We start from the raw sequence: 24300 nt of genomic DNA on the forward strand, positions 1-24300 counted from the left end.
TAGATAAATATCAGTGTGACCTGCAGGCACATATGATAGGCTATGGTATAGATACAAAGCTTTGTGACCTGCAGGCACCGATTATAGGCTATGTTACATATACATAGCAGTGTGACCTGCAGGCTCCTATGATGGGCTCTGGTAAAGATCTATGAGGATACGAACTGCATGCACATATGCTACAGATCTATGGTGACGTGACCTACAGGCTCATATGATGGCCTATGGTACAGATAAATATCAGTGTGACCTGCAGGTAGCTATAATAGGCTAATGTTACATATAAATAAAAATGTGACCTGAAGGCAACGATGGTACAGATAAATTTTGGTGTGACCTGCAGACACCTATGATAGGATATGGTACATAAAAAAAGCTGTGTGACCTACAGGCACCTATGATAGGATATGGTACATAAAAAAAAGTTGTGTGACCTACAGGCACCTATGATAGGATATGGTACATAAAAAAAAGCTGTGTGATCTACAGGCACCTATGATAGGATATGGTACATAAAAAAGCGGTGTGACCTACAGGCACCAATGATAAATCTGCAGGCATCTATGATAGGATATGGTACATAAAAAAAGCATTGTGACCTACATGCACCTATGATAGGCTATGGTATAAATAAATAGCAGTGTGACCTGCAGGCTCCTATGAAAGGCTTAGGTACAGACATATGGCGATGTGACCTGTAGGTACCTATAATAGGCTATGGTGCAGATCTATAGTGAAGTGACCTACAGGCACCTATGATAGACTATGATGCAGATCTTTAGTGGAGTGACCTACAGGCACCTATGATAGACTATGGTGCAGATCTATGGTGATGTGACCTGTAGGCACCTATGATAAGCTATGGTACAGATAAAAAGCTGTGAGACCTGCAAGCACCCATGAAAGGCTTTGGTGCAGATCTATGGTGATATAACCTACAAGCACCTATGATAGGCTATGGTACATATAAATAGCAGTGTGACCTACAGGCTCCTATGATAGGCTATGGTGCAGATCATAAGCGAAGTGATCTACAGGCATCTATGATAACTGCGAGTACTCTAAGATCTGTACTTAGTAGTTGTTTTTTTTTGTTATTCGCATGTACAAGTACCCGTCCACTTCCACTTTGTGTTTTTGTTAGATGTATTTCTATTTGTATCCATCTGATGAGTTAAGCCTTTTTCAACTGATTTTTATAGGTTTTTCTTATGTTGTACTGTTACACTACTGTGCCAGCTAGGTTAGGGGAGGGTTGGCGCTTTCAAACTAGTTTAACTCCGCCACATTCTGTATGTGCCTGTCCCAAGTCAGGAACCGGTAATTCAGTGGTTGTCATTTGTTGCTGTGTTACATATTTGTTTTACGTTCATTATTTTGTACATGAATTAGGCCGTTTGTTTTCTCGTTTGAATTGTTTTACATTTGTCATTTCGGGGCCTTTTATAGCTTACTATGCGGTATGGGATTTGCTCATTGTTGAAGACCGTAAGGGGACCGATAGTTGTTAATTTCTGTGTCATTGGGTCTTTTGTGGAGAGTTGTCTCATTGGCAATCATACCACATCTTCTTTATAGATATATATGGTGCAGATCTATAGTGGTGTGCCCTTCAGGCACCTACCATACAGACAAATGAAAGTGTGACCTACAGGCACCTTTAAAAGCATATGGTGCAGATCTATGGACATGTGACATGCAGGCACATATTATAGGCTATGGTACAGATAATTAGCCGTGTGACCTGTAGACTCATATGATAGGCTATCATGTTACAAATCTAAAGTGATGTGATTTGCAGGCACCTATGGTACAGATCAATTTTGGTGTGACCTGCAGGCTTATTTGATACAGATAAATGTTTGTGTGACCTGCAGGCACCTATAGTATTGTTATTTTTTTTAATTTACTTATATAAGGCTCCTATTATACCGGTAGGCTATGGTACAGATAAATAGCAGTGTGACCTGCAGACTCTAATTATAGGCTATGGTACAGATCTAAAGTGATGTGACCTACAGGCGCCTATTTTTCAGATAAATAGCAGTGTGACCTGCAGGCACCTTTAATAGAATATGGTAGAAATCTATAGTAGTGAAACTAGCAGGCATATATGCTAGGCTATGTTACAGATAATTACCGGTAGCAATGTGAGCAAGCCTGAGACAAATAAACAAATGTTAAAAACAACACACATGAAGAAAAGGTGTTTAAATATAAGATATGAAGATCTCCATGGGTAATGATAATACGCGTAGGTATATGCAGCACTACTTTTTTATAAGTGGTGACTGGCAGTAACCCTTCACATAAGCTTTTATCCTCGTGCTAGTTTACCGCTGTTCGAAAGTCGTCATAAATCAATTGAGAGAAAACAAATCCGGGATCACATCTGTTTAAAATTAAATGACAAAATAGTATATTTTACGATTAGCGGGACGTTCGAAAGAAAATTCCAATCTTACAATTGACTAATCTATTCTGTAACATGTTTATATGTTATATCTTTGTTTTATATGTTTGTATCAGTTTTACTTATTTTCATTAATAATCATTCAATATTTAGATATCATCAGAAATACTAATCAAGAGTTATATATAGAGTCCTTTGTTTGACTAGTGAGCCCCAATGATTTGCATATGGTGCCCTAGTAAATTTGAGCCCCAATGATTTGCATATGGTGCCCTAGTAAATTTGAGCCCCAATGATTTGCATATGGTGCCCTAGTAAATTTGAGCCCCAATGATTTGCATATGGTGCCCTAGTAAATTTTTGTAATGGATCCCGGTTGCCCTAGTGCCCGGTTGACCTGGTAATTATTCTTTTGTCATCATGTATATGCCCTACACGGGCAGATGTATTTCCATATTTGCATTAGGGCTAGTCACGCAAATAGGAGTGATATAAAAGAGAGAAAGAGCTTGAGATAAGGGGGAGAGCAGTTACAGTGAAGTGAGTGGACAGTTACGTTTATTAAAGTAAGAGAGGAAAAACGTATTGTTGAGCCTAAAGTTTTAGATGTTATGCAATTCTATACTTGTTACTTTGTTAAAGTCGGGAGATTTTGATGATTTTACGACTTTAATATAAAAATAAAAAGATGTGGTATGATTGCCAATGAGACAACTCTCCACAAGAGACCAAATGAGACAGAAAATAGCTAGCCAGGAATTAACAACTATAGGTCACCGTACGGCCTTCAACAATGAGCAAATCCCAAACAGCATAGTCAGCTATAAAAGGCCCCAAAATGACAAATGTAAAACAATTCAAACGAGAAAACTAACGGCTTAATTTATTTACAAAATAATGAACGAAAAACAAATACATGTATTTTACACAGCAACAAACGACAACCACTGAATTACAGGCTCCTGACTTGGGACAGGCACATACATAATGTGGCGGGGTTAAACTAGTTTGAAGGCGCCAACCCTCCCCTAACCTGGGACAGCGGTGTACAACATAAGAATAAACTATAAAAATCAGTTGAAAAAGGCTTAACTCATCAGATAGATACAAATAGAAATACATCTAACAAAAACACGGAGTGGACGTGGCAGGGTACTTATACATCCCCCACAACCAAAAGACACTAAGTACAGATCTGAGAGTACTCGCAATTACTGACAGCTAGTTCAAAACCAATAACAACTAATAAAAAAATCACGCATCTAGGACTAAAATATCAATCAGTACACATCCAACATCTAATGGATTTAGTGTAAAGACGTCATTAACAGCCAGAGAAAAACACGACCTTGTGCAATGCCAAGATACAGGTATCGACAGATTGTAGAGCCATGAATGTGGATATATATATAAAACAATAATATTTAGTTTGATTTTAATTTACTGATAACAAAATCAATATTAATATCAAATAAAAACAATATTCAAAGATCTATTTACAGTGTTGAATTGGTAACCTTTTAGAATAATTCTATTCAAAGGATCGATAAGTTCACCCGGATCGTTTCTAAATTTCCGGGCTCGGTAAACATCTCCGTAAAAATTAGGATGTGCTATCCCGTTTTAAATAAGTTTCCTACAAGTACAACCAAACTTCAAAACCAAATCTATATATCTATGGATATAATTTAGTAAAGCTTTTAAGTAATTTGTGGTAACGAAATTTCTGACTTAATAATTTACTAGTAATACATATTTTAGAATCATTGAAATCCAAAACGTTACAACAGACACGGGCATAGCGAACGAGTTGTGATATATTAACACCGTAAGATGGTGCCAAAGGAACATCACCGTCCAAAAAGAGAAAATTACCAATAGGGAACGAAAAATCGTCCCTTTTGTCGAGAATTTTAGTTTGGAGTTTCCCGTGTAAAACTGAAATATCTAAAATCTAGGAAAGGACAGTTATTACCGTTTATATTTGATTTATTTAAAATAAGTTCCTATGGGTAAATTTAGACGCGTGCAATTGGCGCCCACACAACCTGTCGATAAACTTTATTGCCGAAACGTTCATAAATATTACCAAGGAGAAAATTAACAGCTTCAATCATCTCATCACACCTATAGTAGTATATCTAGCATATTTACCTTTCTCATTAGAAAAAAAGGCTTTAAATGAGTTGCAGCAAATATATTTGCATTCAGATTTACCAAACGACCATTTAATTGAATAGGAAAACTTTTGTTTGATAAGATTGTGTGGAAGTGTAGTGTAAAGAGTTGAAAAATCAAAATTGTCAACAGAACCAAAAGGACCATCAAAAGCAAGTAATTTATCTGAATCATCCAAAGAATTTTTTACACTCCAAAAATAGTTAACTTTGACCTATAATTGTTTAGTTTTTGCACATTGTGACTTGGATGGAGAGTTGTCTCATTGGCACTCATACCACATCTTCTAATTTCTAATTCCACTATCTTCGTAATTTTATTACAAAAGTTAATGATAAGTTCTTTAATAGTAGTTAAAGAACTAGATAAACTGAAAGATTAGTTGTAGAGCACTTACTAGAGGCCGAGATGAAACGATATTTTACTGATTTTTTTTGTGTAATTAAGGTAACCAAAACATAGTAGGGACTTTCAAATGTTCAGAAGAGGCCTTAAGCTGTGATGTGGTTATGAAATGATTGTTTACTATATGACTCTCTGTGGAGCGTACGGACTTGAGTGTTAAGTCTATTTTCACTTACAAGGATGTGTTCAGACTACACCAGGATCCATTTTATTTATGTGACCAGGCTTCCCTTTATCACGCTACCAGTTGAATACTAGGGTAGTCCTGTAAAGTGTATGATTGACATCTGTCGTATGTGTACGATTGAATATCACGATCTGAAACTGAGACCCTCAACAACACAACGCACCACACTTTTTCGTCGCAATTCTTTAATTTTTTATATCTATTTTTCTCTTATCTTTATTTATTTTTCCCATTATTCTCTATTCTTTATATTTTAGTACCTATTATTCTCTATTACTTATTTCTATTTTATCTATTTTGTCTATTCTTTATCATTTTTGTTGTCCTTATATATGCACTTTTCCCCCATTATTCTCCATTCTGTAAACCCCATGTAGACCCTCCTACAACAATCGCAGCTCAAGAAGGAGAATCGGTAGATTACAATTGGTTGATTGAGTAACGTCCAGTGTCAAATATTTCATGCATGTTCAGGACGGGAACAAGGTAGCAATAATTACAATACGTAGGTTCTGTATTTTAGTGGTCAACCGGTATGATGAATGATAATTCTGACAGCAACTGGGAAATGAGTTGAATTTGGTAAGACATTTTTTCTTATTGAATTATCGGAAGACTAGGCGAGACACCACATCGAGATAACTCTGCCACAATGGATAACAGAGAAGACATCAAAGCTTGGCAAAACTGCATACAAAAGGTTGCGGGAAAAAAAAACACTCGACCTCTGAAATGACCGGAGCGGCACTCGAAGGTATCTTAAGCGGATTGTCGGTCATCGTTTTCTATGAAAACGACTTGCTTGATTTGTTGACGTTTTTTTTTTTATCTCGACACGAAATGCAAAGCTTGATCGACAACCATTTACCTACTCAAATTTTCCCCACTTAATCAAATTATTTGGTATGTTTAGTTTCGTCAGCGAAACGCAATATATCAAAAATAGAAAATTGAAATGGAACATACGGGATAGGTCATTCTCCTTCTTCTCAATAATAACTCAATTCTACTTTTTTTCTTTTTTTTAATTGATTATAGAATATTAAATAATCTTAAAATTCATATATAAATGCAGAAGAGAAAACTTTAGGATCCACCAGTTCCATACTTTAGAATTTGATGGGCTTAATGAAAAAGACCAGAAAAAAGATACACGAAAGATGAAGAATAACGAATAATTAACATCGTCCTTTATATCTCTGTAATATTGGCCAATGGACGTATCAAACTTCAACCACAAATTTCGTAATTAAATAAATGATAACATCTTTGCATCCAAACTTTGAATTATTTACAAGGCAGCAATATTCATGTACAATGAGCTACAAAAGTTTCTTCTCTGCATCCGATTTCACCTGGATAGATACACCCTCGATGAAGCTAGTTTGTCTAGCGAAATATTGCGTTTATTTTTTATCGCATTGTAAATATTTTTAACATTTTAATATTTACATACTAAATAGTGTGTTAAAATTACATTGTTAGGCAATTTATATATATATATAAATCGAAAATACAAACAGAAACTTTATATATTTAAAATAAAGAGCTGCGCCTGAGACGCCCGTCGCTTTTTCAAAGAATGAAATGCCATAACTCCTGAATGTCATATCAGAAATTTATAAAAAAAAACTAAAGGGAGGTTATTTTAATAGATATAAACCAGTCACCAAAGTTTTCATGAAATCTTTTCAAAGCACTTTTAAGTCAATGTCCGAAAACTGGAAAATTCCCCTTTTTATGAATAAAATCCCATAACTCGGAAACGTGAAATCTAAAAATTATTGAAATAGAAAAGGGAGCTTACGTCAATAGATATAAACAATTGACCACAGTTTCACGTAAACTGCTCAAAGCATACTTGAGTAATTGTCCGAAAACTGGAAAATCCCCCTTTTTAATGGATAAAACCCCATTACTCGGAAACGTAAAATCGAAAATTTAGAAAAATCGAAAATGATCTCACGTTTATAGATATAAACAATTCACCAAAGTCTCATGTAAATTGGTTGAAACGTTTTTGAGTTATTGTCCGACATGTTGACGACGGACGGACGGACGGACGGACGAAGGGACAGACGGACGGACAACGGTATACCATAATACGTCCCGTAAACGTCCGTATAAAAAACTATAAATATCATTTTTCACAGAATATTTTAAATTTATTTTTACTTTTTTTCCAAATTTGCATCGAATGATATCTTTAACCAGAAGTAATTGATTTGAATCTAAAGGATTATACAGGCAAAATTTGCTCCAATGAATAAAATTCTAAACTCGGGTTTCTATCTGACATTGGAATAAAATATGGTAAACAAGTTCTGGTACTCTGTCTCTCTTTGATAAAATCTAAATGCTATTCAGCGTTACATTTTTCCATCAAAGAACGTCTCTGACCAAAACGAATTAATTTGTATCCGAAAGACAACATTGCCTTTATCAACATTACTTTTTCCCAGTGACAAAACAAATTCCCGCTCTCCACTTTACTGTACCTATACTTGGCCTTTATACCACATTTCCTCAATTTTATATTACTGCATTGTTTAATTCGTTATCATACTGGACATGCATTAAATATTTGCCACTGCACACCAAGCAATCACCCATCAATTAATAAAGGTTCTGAAACTAGAAAAAAATGCCATGGGATTAACGCGATTATAATTTCATGTCGCGTACAAAATATAAAATGTTTAGTCTAGTAAATACCAATAAACAAGACGCATACATGTACCTGTATCGCTCACATGGTTAAAAAAAATCGCCAGTTTGTTAATTAGAACTTTTGAGTTGCTGATTATTTTTTTACTTTTAAACTAGCTCCTATAAAATTTCAAAACAACAACAAAAAAATGTGAATAATTAGAAAAATGTATATTTCGGGGGCAATAACTCAAAAACAGGTTGACGTTTTTTGTTTTGAAAATTTCAGGGTGATCTTATTGTGCTTAGCATTTTTGCAATTTACACTTTAAACCTAGTTCCTATATAAAAATAAGATGTGATATGATAGCCAGTGAGATTACTCTCCACCAGAGACCAAATGACGTAGATGTTAGCAGCTATAGGTCATCGTAAGGCCTTCTACATTGAGCAAAACCCGTACGACATAGCCTGCAAGCTTTGAATAACTCATTAACACCAATTTCATTCAAAACGATACCTATAATTTTAATAACAATGGCAGGAGATGCCAAAAAAGTAATAAATCAACATTTTAGGGGCAATTACTCCTGACAGATGTTTCTTCAATTTGCAGGGTAGATAGAACTTGTTGTGCTGAACATTTTTATTTTTTTAGTTTTAGAGATATAGGCCAAAACTATGTTACCCCTACTTTCTAATTTTTGTCATGGGGGCCATGTTGGTAAATCAACTTGGACGAACATTTCAAACTTACTAGTCGACATCCTATAGATGAAGCAGTCGAATTGTGGTTTCAATCCATTGAGCAGTTTCTGAAGAAAAGATTTTTAACGAAAAGTTTACGGACGACGGACACAAAGTGATGGCAAAATCTCACATGGACCTTAGTGTCAAGTGAGCTAAAAAACAGTTTCTTGTTCGGTCCTGTATATAATTCCAACCGAAGGCAATGACGATACAAAATAGCAATATTACATGACGATGTTCCCCTAAAACTCACATAATCGCAAACTTAACATGTAAACTACGAATTGTTTCAGTCCGTTTCTATTTTTAAATATGGCGGCTATGCTTCTTCTTGGACAAAAATTTAAAAAAAACACAAACTTTATCCCTAAGGATCATTCAGCCTAAGTTTGTTTGAAATTGTTCCAGTGATCTCAGAGAAGATCTTTGAAAAAGTTTACACCGAACGACGGATGACATCTCTACGCAAAGGGATTTTTAGTCCAGGTGAGCTAAATAGGGTAAAAACCATCTTACAAGGGCAATAACTCCTCTACTGGGTCGATTGATGATTTCAGCTCTGTTGACTTATCTAATGACCATGTTTTGCTGACAGTATAGCCGTTTACTGTTTCTCTGTATCTATGATAGTTTCTGCAAAAATGGGTAAAAATTGCTCTAACTGCATTTTTATTATTTTTAAATAAGCTAAAAATTGCAATTTACACCTATGCCATATTATGTAAGTGTTTGCCGTTATCATAAACTTTTAAAAAAAGTTAGAAGTGGCTTCTTCTACAATTAAAATATAAAGCTAGGAATAACTCATTAACACCATTGTCATACGTGACCAGTGAGGGTTAACAGCAGGCAAAGTTCACAAGATGATACCCAAGCTCCTGGTATTTTTCTTAACATTTTAACAGTATTAACTTGAATTTGCATTTTAGCCCAATGAATATTCCTTTAAAAAAACTTAGTCTATGTATCAGAAAAATACAGAAAAATGTTTTACTATTTCTTGATTTTGAAGAAGGTTCTGTCCAAGCCCCATAACATTTCATAAGGGTTTAACAAAGTAATTGATGTTAAAAAATCGTAAATCATAAACTATAAGTAAACGTTAACTGCAAAGAACTGAGTTCATTTATCAGTAAAATACTGTAAAATGAATGAGGAAAATGTTTGCTTCAAACATTCTCTCTTAATCATAAAAAAAAACGTTTGGCAAAGTTTCATACAAATTAAGAAGGTTTGACAAGTTATTGATGTCTAAATAAATTAACCTCAGACTAAAACTTACTGTTATTATGCTTCAGCTTCACAAACAAAATGTTACAGGCTTTACAAAAATATCTAAGGATCCTTTGAGAACAATTCCACATTTTTTTGCAGATACAGCCATGTGTTAATCATTTTCAAGTTGTCATTTGCAGAAAGTTTAAAAGGTGTTCAAGAAGGAAATATGCGACAAAAAAATGTCCCAATTGCCTTTAATAGGAGTGAATTGTCCTGACTGTGTAACTGATGATGATTAAATTTTATGTTAAAGTCTTTAACAGTTTAAGGTAGATAGATTGGGTGTCTTTTTTCTGAACATCCTTTCTGGGCATGTTGCAAAAATACTTTTTTTGTTTGAAAATATTTTACCAAATATCATTCAATATACAACAGAAACACCTAAATCTGAAATTGAAAGATTAAACTATTAAAAAATTAAGTTTCGTTAAGTGTATTTAAATTTTTCAGAAAAAATCTTTTTGAAATCAAGGGCAGATAATAATTTTGAATTTGATAGGACAATTTGTGTTTTTTGGATATTTAAAGAAAATAAGGCCTGTGACTTCTATTTTTATTTGATAATTCAATAAGGAAAATAATAAAATTCCCAAATACAACCCATATTAAATAAGTGATTTTGTTAATTTCAATGTATTTTAATGAAAAAACAAAGTCTGTGACCCCCAGTTTCATATTGAAATTGGAAAGTAAATTCACCCAGAAGTCTTTTACAGAAGAAAAATCTATCTTCAACATTTAGACATCCCAGCTACCTTAAGACCAAGGTTTTAATACAGGTATTTCGAAAAAAAACATTATCAATGATCTATGAAAATAATGTTAATTTCAAATAAACCCTGTAAGATGGAAATGCACAATTACAATCATTCTATACACTCACATAGTTGGGACATTATGAAAATTTAATGCTGACAAAAAAACATTAAAATAAGGTCAGGTCTACTTCATCAGACAAACATATTCACCTTACAATCATTCTGTACACCAAATAAAGTTGACCTATTATTCATATTACTGGGTCACAAAAACTAAATGTTGACCAAAAATTCCATGAAAATAAGGTCATGGTCAGACAGACATGTACACCTTACAATCATTTTATCCATGGAATATAGTTGAGAAATTACTTTATGAATTAGCCTGGGAAAAACTTATACTTAGTCCCAAAACTAAACATAAATCACTGAATCATGAATTGATGCCACCAGAGGCAGATTTAGGAGGTGGACCATTGGCCCAGGTCCCCTAATGGAGCTATATATATGGTAAGTGCATATTACATTATACTTTTTATATGTTCCACTACTAACACTGCATAGTTTGGAGGCCACATCTTTTTCAAAATCCTGGATCCGCATCAGAAGGACAAGTATACATTGCAATCAATCTATATACCAAATGTAGTGGTCCTTATTACACATAAAAACTGTCCAAGTCATGTAAAAACACTATACACTTTATAAGTGGTTATTGAACCTTAAAAATGGAATCAAGGCAATGGTCATATGCAAGATGAAATAAATTGTTAACACAGATATGTCTCGCCTTTTTGTTATTTTGATTTTAAAATGCCAATAGCAATACTTTCAATGAACCATGACTGATGGTACAAGACCAAACAATCTCCATGGAAATGAGATGTGCAAATGCTTATACAACTGCATACCAAATATCATTGACCTACCACTAGTAGTTCCCCATAAAACTGACCTAATCACAAGCTAATACATTGTTGACGCCACTGAACGCAGGAAACAGCATACTAATGTCTCGCTTTTTTAACTAAGTCAAGGTGAGACTAAAATCAGACCATAAGGCATCTGCATACCAAATATGGATTATCCAGCTCTTTCACCGTCTTGATAGATCAGTATCCCTATGTTTTGCATGTGACAGAAAAGTCAATAAATTATATCATTTTTAAAAGCATTTTGATCTATTAAAAGAATTTGCAGCCAATCAGGTTATCAGCAAGTCCAATGAACAATTCTGTAAAGTAATGCCAAAAGTATCATTTGTGTAAAGTCTGGTTTAAAATAGCCAAGAAGTTTCATGAAAATTTCAAAAAAATTAAAAGAATGATAATGACAAGACACCAAGTGATGGGAATATAAATTATCTGTCATACCCATGACCACAGAAACCTCTTCCCCCTTCATTTGTCATACAGACTCAAATAAAATATAAGATGGGTTTTCTCAAATAAATTTTATTTACCAATTAATTTCATTAAAATGCATCATGATACAAAATACCCAAATGAAACAAAACACAATCTCCTCATCAGGTGTGCATAAATATCAAAGAAATTGTCACTATTAAGCTTTTGGCCACAGTCAGTTGCAGATCCAGGATTTTTTAAAAGGGGATGAAATTTTGTAATATTGTATATAATTCACCAAACACAGCTAGGTGAAAAAAAATTTGGGACAATTTTATGCTAAAAAATCATATAAACAGCCAGAAACATGAGATTTTTTGTGCAAACAAAAGGGAGCATATGCCTTCTACAATCTCCTCCCCCCTCCCTGGATCTGCCAATGCCATTTAAAAATTAACTGTATAATTAAAAGGAGGAAAAGCATCTGAATCATAGGTTAGGTAAATATTACAATATTACAAATAAATGACAGTACTGAGGATTCTATCTGACCAGTTTCTCAGACTGGTTGTTATAGAAAAAAAGATGTCTGGTTTGAGATACAGTTATTAAGTTTTGTATAAGTTTCTATCAAAATGACTTTTTTTGCTTGATATTAAAATGTGAGTCTTCCCATTACTTAATACCAAACATATAAATTTTTTTATATAGATTTTATAAAATTGATGAATCCTCAGTTTGTCTCATTACTCTAATACAAAGGAAAACTATGGTATAAACTACAATTAAAAAAGATTGAAAAATACATGAAATAAATTAATTTTTAAGGTGTACTCAACTAATTTACTGGGTAATTAAGACAAACTTAAAATCTTGATCTGTCCACAAATTAGATCACCTTGGAAAAAAAATAACTGCATTTAATTCTTCATATTTAACCTAAAGCTGTTTTATTTTTTCATTTTCCAGCCTATTTCTTAGCAAACTTATTTAATTTCTATATAAGTAGGATATATATATACATATATACATATATATATATATATAAATAAGTCTAAATTGAAAACAACGTTCAAACCTATGATTGCATTGGATAAAAACCGCAATTTTTATACGTGTGCATGCAAAACAAATTTCTTGGTAGAGGGGTCTAAATACAGCACAAACAACATTTTCCAAAAGACCAAAAAGTGAAAAAGTATATTTTAACAAAACTCATTTGACTAGCAGGTCGAACAACGGATGTTCTTAAATCCTGCTGACGGCCATGGCGATTGCCAAATAAACGGATCACAGTTGTAACGAAATGGATCTTAATTTTAATCTAATACCAAATAGAAAAAAAAAAATATATATTGGTATATATTTTCATTTAAGGAAACAAATACTTTTTCCAAGTATGGGGATAACTAGTGCCAAGCAATTATTTCATAGTCAGATTTATCCATTAGGAAATGTCGTACAGTGAGCAAGTGTATCATCTGTTTGCTCATCCATCTGCAACTTCAAACCACAATTAAAGATTTAAATGGACTTCCCCTAAACTTTCAAATAATCTTGAGTATCTGTCGACATTGTGTACCATTTTTATTCACTTCTAAATTTAAGGTTCTCCAATAGAAGAATGGATTTTTTTCCATTTCTTACATCTTGTTACAGTCATCTTGAATAATTATGGATAGGATGGTTTAAAGCTATTATGATCATAGGTTTAGTTACAGCATATTCTGAACTAACATCTATGAAGCTTGCAATTTCATTGGTCAATCTTCAAGGACTGCATCAACAGTTAAATTCATTTATTTTCTATTTCATCCTTCAAGAAGAGTTAAAAGCATAAAAATGTCAGATCTCATTATGTAAATTGATATTTTGCATTGCATGTATCAGCAAAATTTATTAATTTTCCACACAAACTAAATCATGAAAAGGCTTGGTGTAACAAGATTTGACAATAAAAACAAGTAAAATCACATAAAATCCACTAAAATAATATAAAACCAAACAAAACACAAATCTTGTTACAGCAAAGCCTTATAAAGTTTAATTAAAAGCTACAGTGGTAATATATTAGTGTCTTAAAGCAAAATTTATTCTAAATTCTTTTTAATGTTATGAAAATTTTGTCATAATGAGATCCAACTATTAAAAACAAGATTAAAAACACTATACAAAATATTCAAACCATCCTATCCTTCACATGATTAACTTTTTGAACAGAAAGATTTCTTCCAAAGTTAATCAAAATATTTAGAAGGTCCATTCATTTCTATTGGGAACCTCTAAATTTTATTATGATAAAAAAATAAAATACACACTGCCATCAGTTACAGAAGATAATCTGAAAGTTTTAATGAACACCTTCCAATAGTATATAAGCTGTGGATGAGAGATGATGATGGACAAACAGACAGATAAATCTTCTTTAACTGACCATTTCATGCTCGCCACCAGTGCAGAAGGTCATAGGAAATTGATCCGTAGCTGGGTCAAACCAAAGACTAGAAAATTGATAATAGCTGCTCCTCTGCTAAGCATGCAGCATTTAGGAGTAATTAAAGAGCAGAGACTGGTCGGATCCGAGTCAGAATAAGGTGTCCGGGTAGGGTTAAATGTCTTCCTGCAGACTGTTACCTTGTGAACTAGCACATTAAAAAATCTAGCTCAGTGTCTCAGTCTAGTACAAAGCAGGGTCTAAATTCATATCACATAATCATGTTCTCATCCTAAAATGCATTTTATTTGCCACTGGACATTAAACAGCCATTTTCCATCAAAATCAAAGAAAATATTACTTTACAGGTTCCTGATTAACCTAGGGGTAAAAATGGTAAATAATTAAGAAGTTGAGCACAATCCTCAAAAAACAAACCTTTAAATAATTCCTTAAAATATAAATAACGATGAAGGAGAAACAAAAAAATCATCTCATAAAAATGAAAAAAAAAACAATCTGCAAAAACTGTATAATTATTTTCACTTGAGTTGCCTCAGATGCTGAATAATGCATTTATGTTTAGCCATCAAAGTTCTATTTTATTGGTTTTTGACTTAGTATATTCATTTCACAAATCACTTGTAAGACTTACAGTACAGAACTTAAAAATAATGTTAACTAATGTAAGTTTTATGGGTACTTTGTCAAACCATATGGCATAGCTCTGCACCCTTCAAATGAAAATAATTTCAGTTTTATTTTTCATCAATCACAGTACAATATTTATATGCATGTAAAAATAGTGAAAAAATATATCTTTAATTTGGATAACTCAATACAGCAATAAAAACAAAACTTGTTAGAAATTCAAATTACAACTGTCTACGGATTCTACTAAAAATATAGCAACAGTTCATCCAATGGTTTGCAGGATTTTACCAAACAAGGCAGCAACAGTTACACTTCCAACTGTAAAAGAAAAAAAAGAGTTAAATTTCAATTGATAATACTTAATATTAAAATAATCTTTTCGAGTCTTTAAAAAAAATGTGGCAATTTTTCATTAAATAAAAAGATATCAGTGCATGTAAAAACTCTTTGTTTGCTACTTATATTTATTATTTCAAAATAAATGGTATTAAAATTGTGCAGCTATTGTAAAAAAAAAAAAAAATCAGTACGCCAAAATAAAGTTTTTGGACTTAACAGCAGAACCAAAATACCTGATCAATTCAGAAGCTTCTGAAAAATTGATAAACTTGACCATCTTCATACTTACATCATTTTGTTGTTGACAGGTTGTAATTTATTGACTCTCAATCCAAAATTTGTTTTCTCCATGATAAAATGTAGAAATTTAATTTATAATGAAAAAGCAAGACTAAATGAAAAGCTGTTATACATTTTTTATGACAGCAGTGGTTTTAAAAAAAAGTGAGTTATCTCCCCTAAATATCTCTTATTCGGTACCTGTTGATAAGGTTGATAAGGTACATCATTTATCAAATGAGATATCTACTTTAAAAGTAAAGGTACAACATTTTATATTTAAATATATTTAGGATAGATGTATAGATATCTAGGGACATTGGCAATAAGATAACATAAATAAGTTTAAGTTGTATGTTGATAAATAAATTCTCACCTAAATCAGCTCTGATTACTACCCCAAGAAGTATCCCTATGGAAACCTGATGCTAACCTGGAAAATAAAAGTTGGTCAGTTTTTCAACTTTTCAACAACAAAAAGTTAATCATAATAAATTTAAAATAGTACTAGGATAACAAGAAAAAATTTGGGTATTCTGAATGATAAACTCATGGTTTAAAATTTGCAATAGATTATATTCAACCTGTATTAAATCATAGTTTATAATTTTTTTTTTTGGTACTTAAAACCTTTATAAAATTGATGTTAAATACTAAAAAAAATTTCCAAAATAAAAGAACGCCCCCACTGAAGCCTGCTTATAATACATGGAAATACTTTTTAAGAGCATTTGATGTCACTGCTATTGAGGAAACAAAAAAATTGACAATTTCCCATGTTAGAAAGGGGCATAAATCTAACACTGTAAGTGACCAACTGTCTAAATTTGAACTCGGTCTGCTAGTTTTGGTTCTAATAGCATTGTGTATTAGTTTCATAAAATTTAGATGACTAAAGTTAGTGTGTGGAAACGAAAATGTGACAGATGGACGGTCAAAAGTAACACTTATGCCCCTTTCACCTAGCGCAGGGGGCATGAAAAGCTTGAATACTTACCAACATGTTAACAGTATCAGATATCCAAGTCTTACTCCCAACACCATGAAAACATTGTCATTACAACAACCTAAAATTAAAATAAAATAAGAAAATATACGTGTTTTACAGATCAACCTATGTCTAAGAAGACTAACAAAATCATACTATAGTTTATATTTTACAAAATTGTTGAATACTGTGGAATCCTAATTATTCATGGGATACCAACTTTCTTGCATGTCGTCGGTAAAGGTGAACCCAGAATTCAAGTGTTCCACAAAGTACAAATTTCCTATCAGCTTTTTTGCAGACCAGCAAAATCGTGAAATTAAATATCTATGAAAATACAATTTTTCCTCAATTCATGAAAAATTGGTACCTACGGAAAACAAATGAATCTACAGTATAATAATCTTCAATATATAAACTTGATACCAAAGGTGGAAAACAAATAAATACAAGTACTGTAATACAAATGATTATGGTTGTAATGTTTCAAAACAAAAATATGACAGGTAATGAAGTTGACATTTGTGGAATATTTAAACTTACCACATATTTCTCTTGGTAAAACCTCAGACTTGGTTGAAGATTTAATTGACCATCTTCCTTAGAGCTGTTCTCCTGGCTGTTATGGTGGCTGTCCTCATCTTATCATCTATCTATTTTGTCCATTTGTTTTTCTTAATACATTTATACATATAAAAAAATATAAGATGCATTTTTGAATAATCAGCTTTTTAGAAAATTTTACAAAATGATTTGTAGTGACCCATAATTTCTCCCACCCTACATATCTATTATTTAGACTTCTGTTTACATTTTTTTTCTTTTACAGAGCTCTAAATAATAGTATATTTTAGCGAGTATACATCTGATATTTAAAAAAAAAAATTATACAAATATCAATATTAAAGTACATAATAAGTTAAATTCCCTATTACTGAGGGAATTTCAAAGAAAATACGATGAGTTAAATAGGGGTATTACTTCCCTTTACCTAAATTTTCACACTGTTAGGACTCCACATTCTTGCTATATTTAACAAAAAAAACAAAATATAGCACAATTAAAATTAAAAAATAATTAAATAACAAAACTCCACACATTTCAATAACATATTGAGTACTTTAGTTTTCACCTATGGGCCATGATGGCCAATTGTATGTAAAGAGGTGTTAAGCACCAAAAATCAATCAATCAATGTATTTTCACCAAAATATTCTTCAACTCATGCTTTTGCAAAATATTCTTTAAAATTTTCATGCTTCATTACAAACTCACCATTAAAAAACAAAAATTTTACAAGATATATATCCAAAAAATACAGTTCAATAAGATAACATTTTATTTCTTTTTTTTTTTTTTTTTTTTTTTTTAGATTATCCATTCTTAACCTACTGGAAGTGTTTGGACTAAGACAATGACCATAATCAATACATCTAAAGTAGGTCAAAAATCAGTTCATTATCCATATGCATGACAAAAAAATGTCAAGACAAGAATGGACATGAGCAGAGCTATCGGAATAACCCATGGGGCGAAAATGGAAAAAATTTAAAATACAAGTTTAATAACCTACAACTTCCAATCTGGTTGAAAATGGAGAATCTTTACAAATTTTTTTTTTTTTTTTTTTTTTTTTTTTTGTAACAAAATTATAAACAATTTCTCAAACATACACAAAAATTGTCTGAATTACATTCTTTACTGTTATATCACACAGCCATTTAATGCAGCCACAGTTAAAAGTTCCCTGAAAAAGAAATAGACATTCTTAAACATAGCTGTCAAAACAATATAAAAACTTAAACAATATTTAATGCAAAAGAATAATCAAAGTGATTTGTTAACTATATGTTTTACTACTGTAAATTCAGAAATTATTGCGTGCATTTATTATTGCGATTTTTAAGGAATGAACAAAAATGCGAGATTAATTATTGCAATTTCAGGAAAATCTTTATAAAGATAAATGTATTAGATATCAGAATACGAATTCTGATTATTGCGATACTCAACCAGTCGCATTATTCACATAAATAAAAACCTTGCAATAATTTCTGAATGTACAGTACGTCTTAATTAGCAAATAATGATAATCTTTGGTTGCTGTCTGTCAAATTTATTTTGAATTTTCAACATTTTCAACAATGTTTCAACATTAATCAGGCAAAAGTTTTCTCATTTGATTTGTTTCACATTTTGTCATGTTGGGGTCTTTATAGCTTATTATACAGTACAGGTTTTGTTCATTGTTGAAGGATGTAGTGACCTTTAGCAACTAACATCCACATCATTTGGTCTCTTGATTAATAAAATGTCTCATTGGCAATCATACCACATCTCTTTATTTTCATATATGGCGACATTTTTCAAATAACAAAAAGACAGAGATAAGATTTCCTTAATCATAAGTTTTGACTTCCCTTATTTATCTTGATACCTCCCTCTAGATTATATATATAATTATAACTTAAGAAAATATTAAAATGTAAGATATGTGTGCACAATTTTGGGGCCCTTTTTAGCTTGCTGTTTGGTGTGAGCCAAGGCTCTGTGTTGAAGGCCGTACTTTGACCTATAATTGTTTACTTTTTATACATTATGACTTGGATGGAGAGTAACATCTCATTGGCACTCATACTACATCTTATTTATAATAAAAATGGATGAATGTTCATAAATTTTTTTATTGGTTCTTACCATAAAAGTCAGCTCCAATGGCCATTCCCAGCCTCAATCCTTGCGGACAAGCTGTGATGCTAATCTGAAATATACAATGCTTCATCATTAAAAATTGTTTAAAAGGATCATACACTATTTATTATATAGAAATGGGTAATATATATAAGTAATAGATGTTGAAAACATGTCGATTAGACAGCAATTCAGCAACCAAACAAATTTTTACAGTAATCAATTAAGATCCTTAATTTACTTCAATATAATGGTACTCAGATAAAAGAGAGAGTAGACCTCTGACCAAACTCTTATAAACCTTCAAGCCTAGAGGACGATTTTTATAAATATTTTTTATAATACATTTTTTTTTCTTTTTCTCAAAGCAGGAATAGCATACTGGTACCTACCTACATATTAGCTGTATTAGACTACCAAGTCTTATTCCCACACCATGAAAACATGTCTCAGAAAGAACTAAAATAGAAATTAAAATTGACATTATATATTTATCACAAATCCATTTCTCTGTCAACCTCAAATTTACTATCAACACCAGTTTGTAAAATGAATATGAAATGGAAAAACAAAAAAATAAGTCAAAGATTAATGATTTGAATCTCAACTGCACAAAAATTATCTGCATATTTTACAGAGTTATCTCCCATTGAATATAAAAAAAACTTGCTTTAAATTGTACTAGTCTCCCCTTGAAGTTTTATTCCATCTCAGGATTTTCTACTGTTATTCCAATAAGAAATTTTGTTCGTGTACCTGGTATCTTAATATATTAAACTTAAAATGAATTCCGCAATGGTGTATTCTAATCAGAAGTTCTAGAGAATGTATATAAATTGTTTGGCTTGATTAAACTTGCCTGATTATTTTCTTGGTAACGCCTCAGACTTGATTGAAGATTTATTGAACCATCTTCCATGGAGCTGCTCTCTTGGCTGACAAGGTGGCTGTCCTTTTTTCAGTGCCAATCTATTTTTGTTCATTTGTTTTTGAAATAAAGTTATATATACAAAAATAAATATCAGATGCACTTTCAACTAATAACTTTTTTGAAAAATTTCACCAAATTATTTTTAGTGACCCATAATTTCTCCCACCCAAGATATCTATTATCTAGAGCTCTGCTTACAATTTTTTTTTTTTTACAGAGCTCTAAATAATAGTTGATATTAGATAGTATACATCTGATATTGGAAAAAAAATATATACAAATGTGAATATCCAAGTTAAAAAAAACCTAACACTGAGGGAATTTCAAGTATGTGGAGTTTAACAGGGGTATAAAAAATTACCTCCCTTTGACCTAAATTTCACCCTGTTAGGACTCTACATCCTTGCTATGCTTAACAAAAATACAAAAGAGTATAATTAAAAAATAATTTAATAACAAAAATCCAACCCATTTCTATAACACATTAAGTACATTTTGTACTTAATTTTTACCTAGGGGCCTTGGTGGCTGAGTTTTCTAAGTAGTTCAACTACGGTATCACTGGCATGTCAACATGTGAGGTTGAGAGTTCCAACCCCGCAAGTGGTAGGTTTGACTCTGGTCTTAATTGACTAGGATAGCCAGTTTTCCTTCATAATGTCAGTGGTTCTCTCCTGTTACTCCAGCTTCCTTAACCGATAATTAAAAATGGCCATCAAGATATAGCTAATAGTGCTCCAGGTGGCATTAAACACAAAAAATTAATCAATCAATGTAGTTCAACAAGATGTGGGTTATCTATGCCTCTTGTAAATATTTGTAAAAAAAAAGTTATGCTTTGTTAAATTCAGATAAAAATAACAAAAAAGTGGAAAATATATATATCTAATAATTCAGGAAACCCAATAAATACAATTCAATAAAAGTAACATTTGGTTTTTTTTTCTTTTTCTTTTTTTTTTGAAGATTATCCATTCTTAACCTACTGGAAGTGTTTTGATTAGACACTGACCATTGCTAATATATATTAAGTAGATCTTCGAGTAAAATTGTAAAATTGGTCCTTTTTGATTCAATTTCAAAGTACATACTAAATCTAGTCACACATGGGGGGGGGGGGGGGTCGGGGGGGGATAATAATTGAGATCTAAAGTATGAACTCATCATTACAAAACTACATACCAAAAACTAGTTCAGTATCCATAACCAATAACTTCCAGTCTTGTTGAAAATGGAGAATCTTTACACTATTTTTTTTTTTTTTTTTTTTTTTGTAAAAAATTATAAACAATTTCTCAAACATACACAAAAATTGTCTGATTTACATTCTTTACTGTTACTCAGTTACATCATGTAGTCATACATGCAGCCACAGTAAAAGTAACCTGAAAAAGAAATACACATTCATAAACATAGCTGTCAAAAGTATAAAAAAATTAAAACAATATTTCATGCAAAAGAATAATCAAAATGTATTTGTTGAAAGGGGGGGGCACTTCCTATATACAAGGTGATAGGACATGCTGCTGGAATAAGCCACCTTTTCAAGCTTCAAAATATGTGATAGGTCGAGAAAACTTTCAGAAATATATGATAAGGTCAATAAAGTTCCCATAACTTCTTCGTCTGTCATCTTTTTTGGTGTATCTCTCTTTTGAAAATGGTTGACACTTTGGTATTCCACTCCTACATTGCACACCACATGAAACCCAAACAATATGGGAAAAGGTAACATTTTTACCTAAGCAATATATGAAAAGGTATACATTTTTAAAATCTAAATTATATGAAAAGGGTGGGGTAACAGAACCCCAGCGGCACCCCCTATCAATTAAGTATTGAAGTGCCGCCTTCCAGATGATATATACAATTATACCTTGGAGAAACATTTAAATATTAGATCTACATTTGTGCATAATTAAAATCTAGAGGCATTTATATGCTCTTAGATGAATAGTTCATAAATCTTTGTATTGGTTCTTACCATAAAAGTCAGCTCCAATGGCCATTTCCAGCCTCAATCCTTACAGACAAGCTGTGATGCCAACCTGAAATATAAAATGCTTTGTCATTCAAAATTGTTAATAAAGAGCTGTGCCATGAGCGCATGATACGCCTGTCGCATTTTCAAAGAATAAAAGTCCACAACTCTTCAATGTCAAATCATAAATCTATAAAAAAACTAATGGGATGTTATTTTAATAGATATAAAACAGTCACCAAAGTTTCATAAAAGCTGCTCAAAGCACTTTTGAGTTATTGTCTGAAAACTGGAAAATCCCACTTTTTTTATGAATAAAATCCCATAACACGGAAACATAAAATCTAAAATTTATAACAATATAAAGGGAGCTCATGTCAATAGATATAAACAATTCACCAAAGTTTCATGAAATCTGCTCAAAGAATTTTTGAGTTATTGTCCGAAAATTGGAAAATCCCCCTTTTTTAATGAATAAAACCCCATAACTCGGAAAAGTAAAATCTAATATTTATAAATATCCAAAGGGGACTCAAGTCAATAGATATCAACAATTCACCAAAGTTTCATGCAAATTGGTTAAAGTGTTTTTGAGTTATTGTCCGACATGTTGACAACGGATGGACAACAATATACCATAATACATACCGTAAAAGGGTGTATAAAAAGGATCACTGTTTTATACTATATTTATATTATATAGAAATTGGTTATATTTATATAATAGATATTGAGATTAGACAGAAATCCAACAACCCAACAAAATTTTAATGCAATCAATTCAGATCCTTAAATTTACTCATATAAGGAACTGATAAATGAGAGAGTACACTTCTGACAAAACTCTCATAAACTTTAAAGTTTAGGACATAATTTTTCCAAATAATTTTTATGATACATTTGAGTTTTTTTTCCTTCAAAACAGGAACAACATATTAGTACCTACCTACATATTAGCTGTATTAGACCACCAAGTCTTATTCCCACACCATGAAAACATATGTCCCAGAAAGAACCTAAAAAGAAATTAAAATTGACACATTATATATATTTTACAAATTCATTTCTCTGACAACCTCACTTTTAATATCAAAACTAGTTTGTAAAATTGATATGAGAAGGAAAAACAAAAATAAGTCAAAGACTTATGATTTGAATTTCAACTGCACAAAAATCTGCATATTTTACAGAGTTATGTCCCATTGAATGAAAAAAAACTTTCGAGTTCATTGCATTTGGTTTTAGTGAACATCATTAGTGTGTTTATCACATCATCACTTCCTTCCCATGTTGAGTGAGCGGTTGAAAAAATATGATGCTATATTGCACAAATTATTCGGCAAATTAAATTCTGATAGTTGACTGCTGTCATTAAGAAATTGTGATTTAGTACATTCGGAACAAACATTATTTCTAGTTTAACCTGCATAATGATGATCAAGAAGATGCTTGATGAACTTTAATAGTGCAGGGATACAGGTGGTCCCCTCTATCTGGAAATGACGTCATAAAGGGGCAAACTGTTCCAGTGAATGACGTAACTCCAAAGAGGTCTATTGTACTAGTCTCCCCTTGAAGTTTTATTCCTATCCCTGGATTTACTATTGTTATTTTAATAGGTATCTTAGAATACTAAACTGACAAAGTTCATCAATGATGTTTTGCAGGCAGAAGATGAGAAGGATGTTGTTTGTTGTCTTTTAAAATATGCACTTTTTATCTTAAGTTATAGAAAATGAAAAGAAACTGTTTGGCTTAAATAAACTTGCCTGATTATTTTCTTGGTAAAGCCTCAGTCTTGGTTGAAGATTAATTGACCATCTTCCTTGGAGTTGCTATCCTGGCTGCTTTTATATGCTTTTCAACATAGGTTTTTATGCTGATCTGTTCACTGAATCCATTTTATCCAATTGATGAAATGTCCTTTCCATAGTACAAATATACAATTGTCACTAAAATATTCCAAAGCATCTCACAGTATTTTCTTTTTCCAATCAAGGCACCTGGTGGATTTCTCAATATAACATACAGATAATTTA

The 24300-nt window shown here is 31.9% G+C and overlaps 1 long non-coding RNA gene across 1 annotated transcript; it reads right to left on the reverse strand.

The window, feature by feature from the left end:
* Nucleotides 1-15286: 15286 nt before the first annotated feature.
* Nucleotides 15287-18263, reverse strand: LOC127712395 (uncharacterized). The gene is made up of 4 exons (XR_007987064.1): nt 17202-18263; nt 16668-16737; nt 16047-16103; nt 15287-15370 (listed from the first exon to the last, which is right to left on the reverse strand). It is a non-coding gene; the product is annotated as an uncharacterized LOC127712395 (long non-coding RNA).
* Between the last annotated feature and the right edge of the window lie 6037 nt (nt 18264-24300).

Source organism: Mytilus californianus, unplaced genomic scaffold, assembly GCF_021869535.1.
Source record: "Mytilus californianus isolate M0D057914Y unplaced genomic scaffold, xbMytCali1.0.p SCAF_8, whole genome shotgun sequence".
NCBI classification, from domain to species: domain Eukaryota; kingdom Metazoa; phylum Mollusca; class Bivalvia; order Mytilida; family Mytilidae; genus Mytilus; species Mytilus californianus.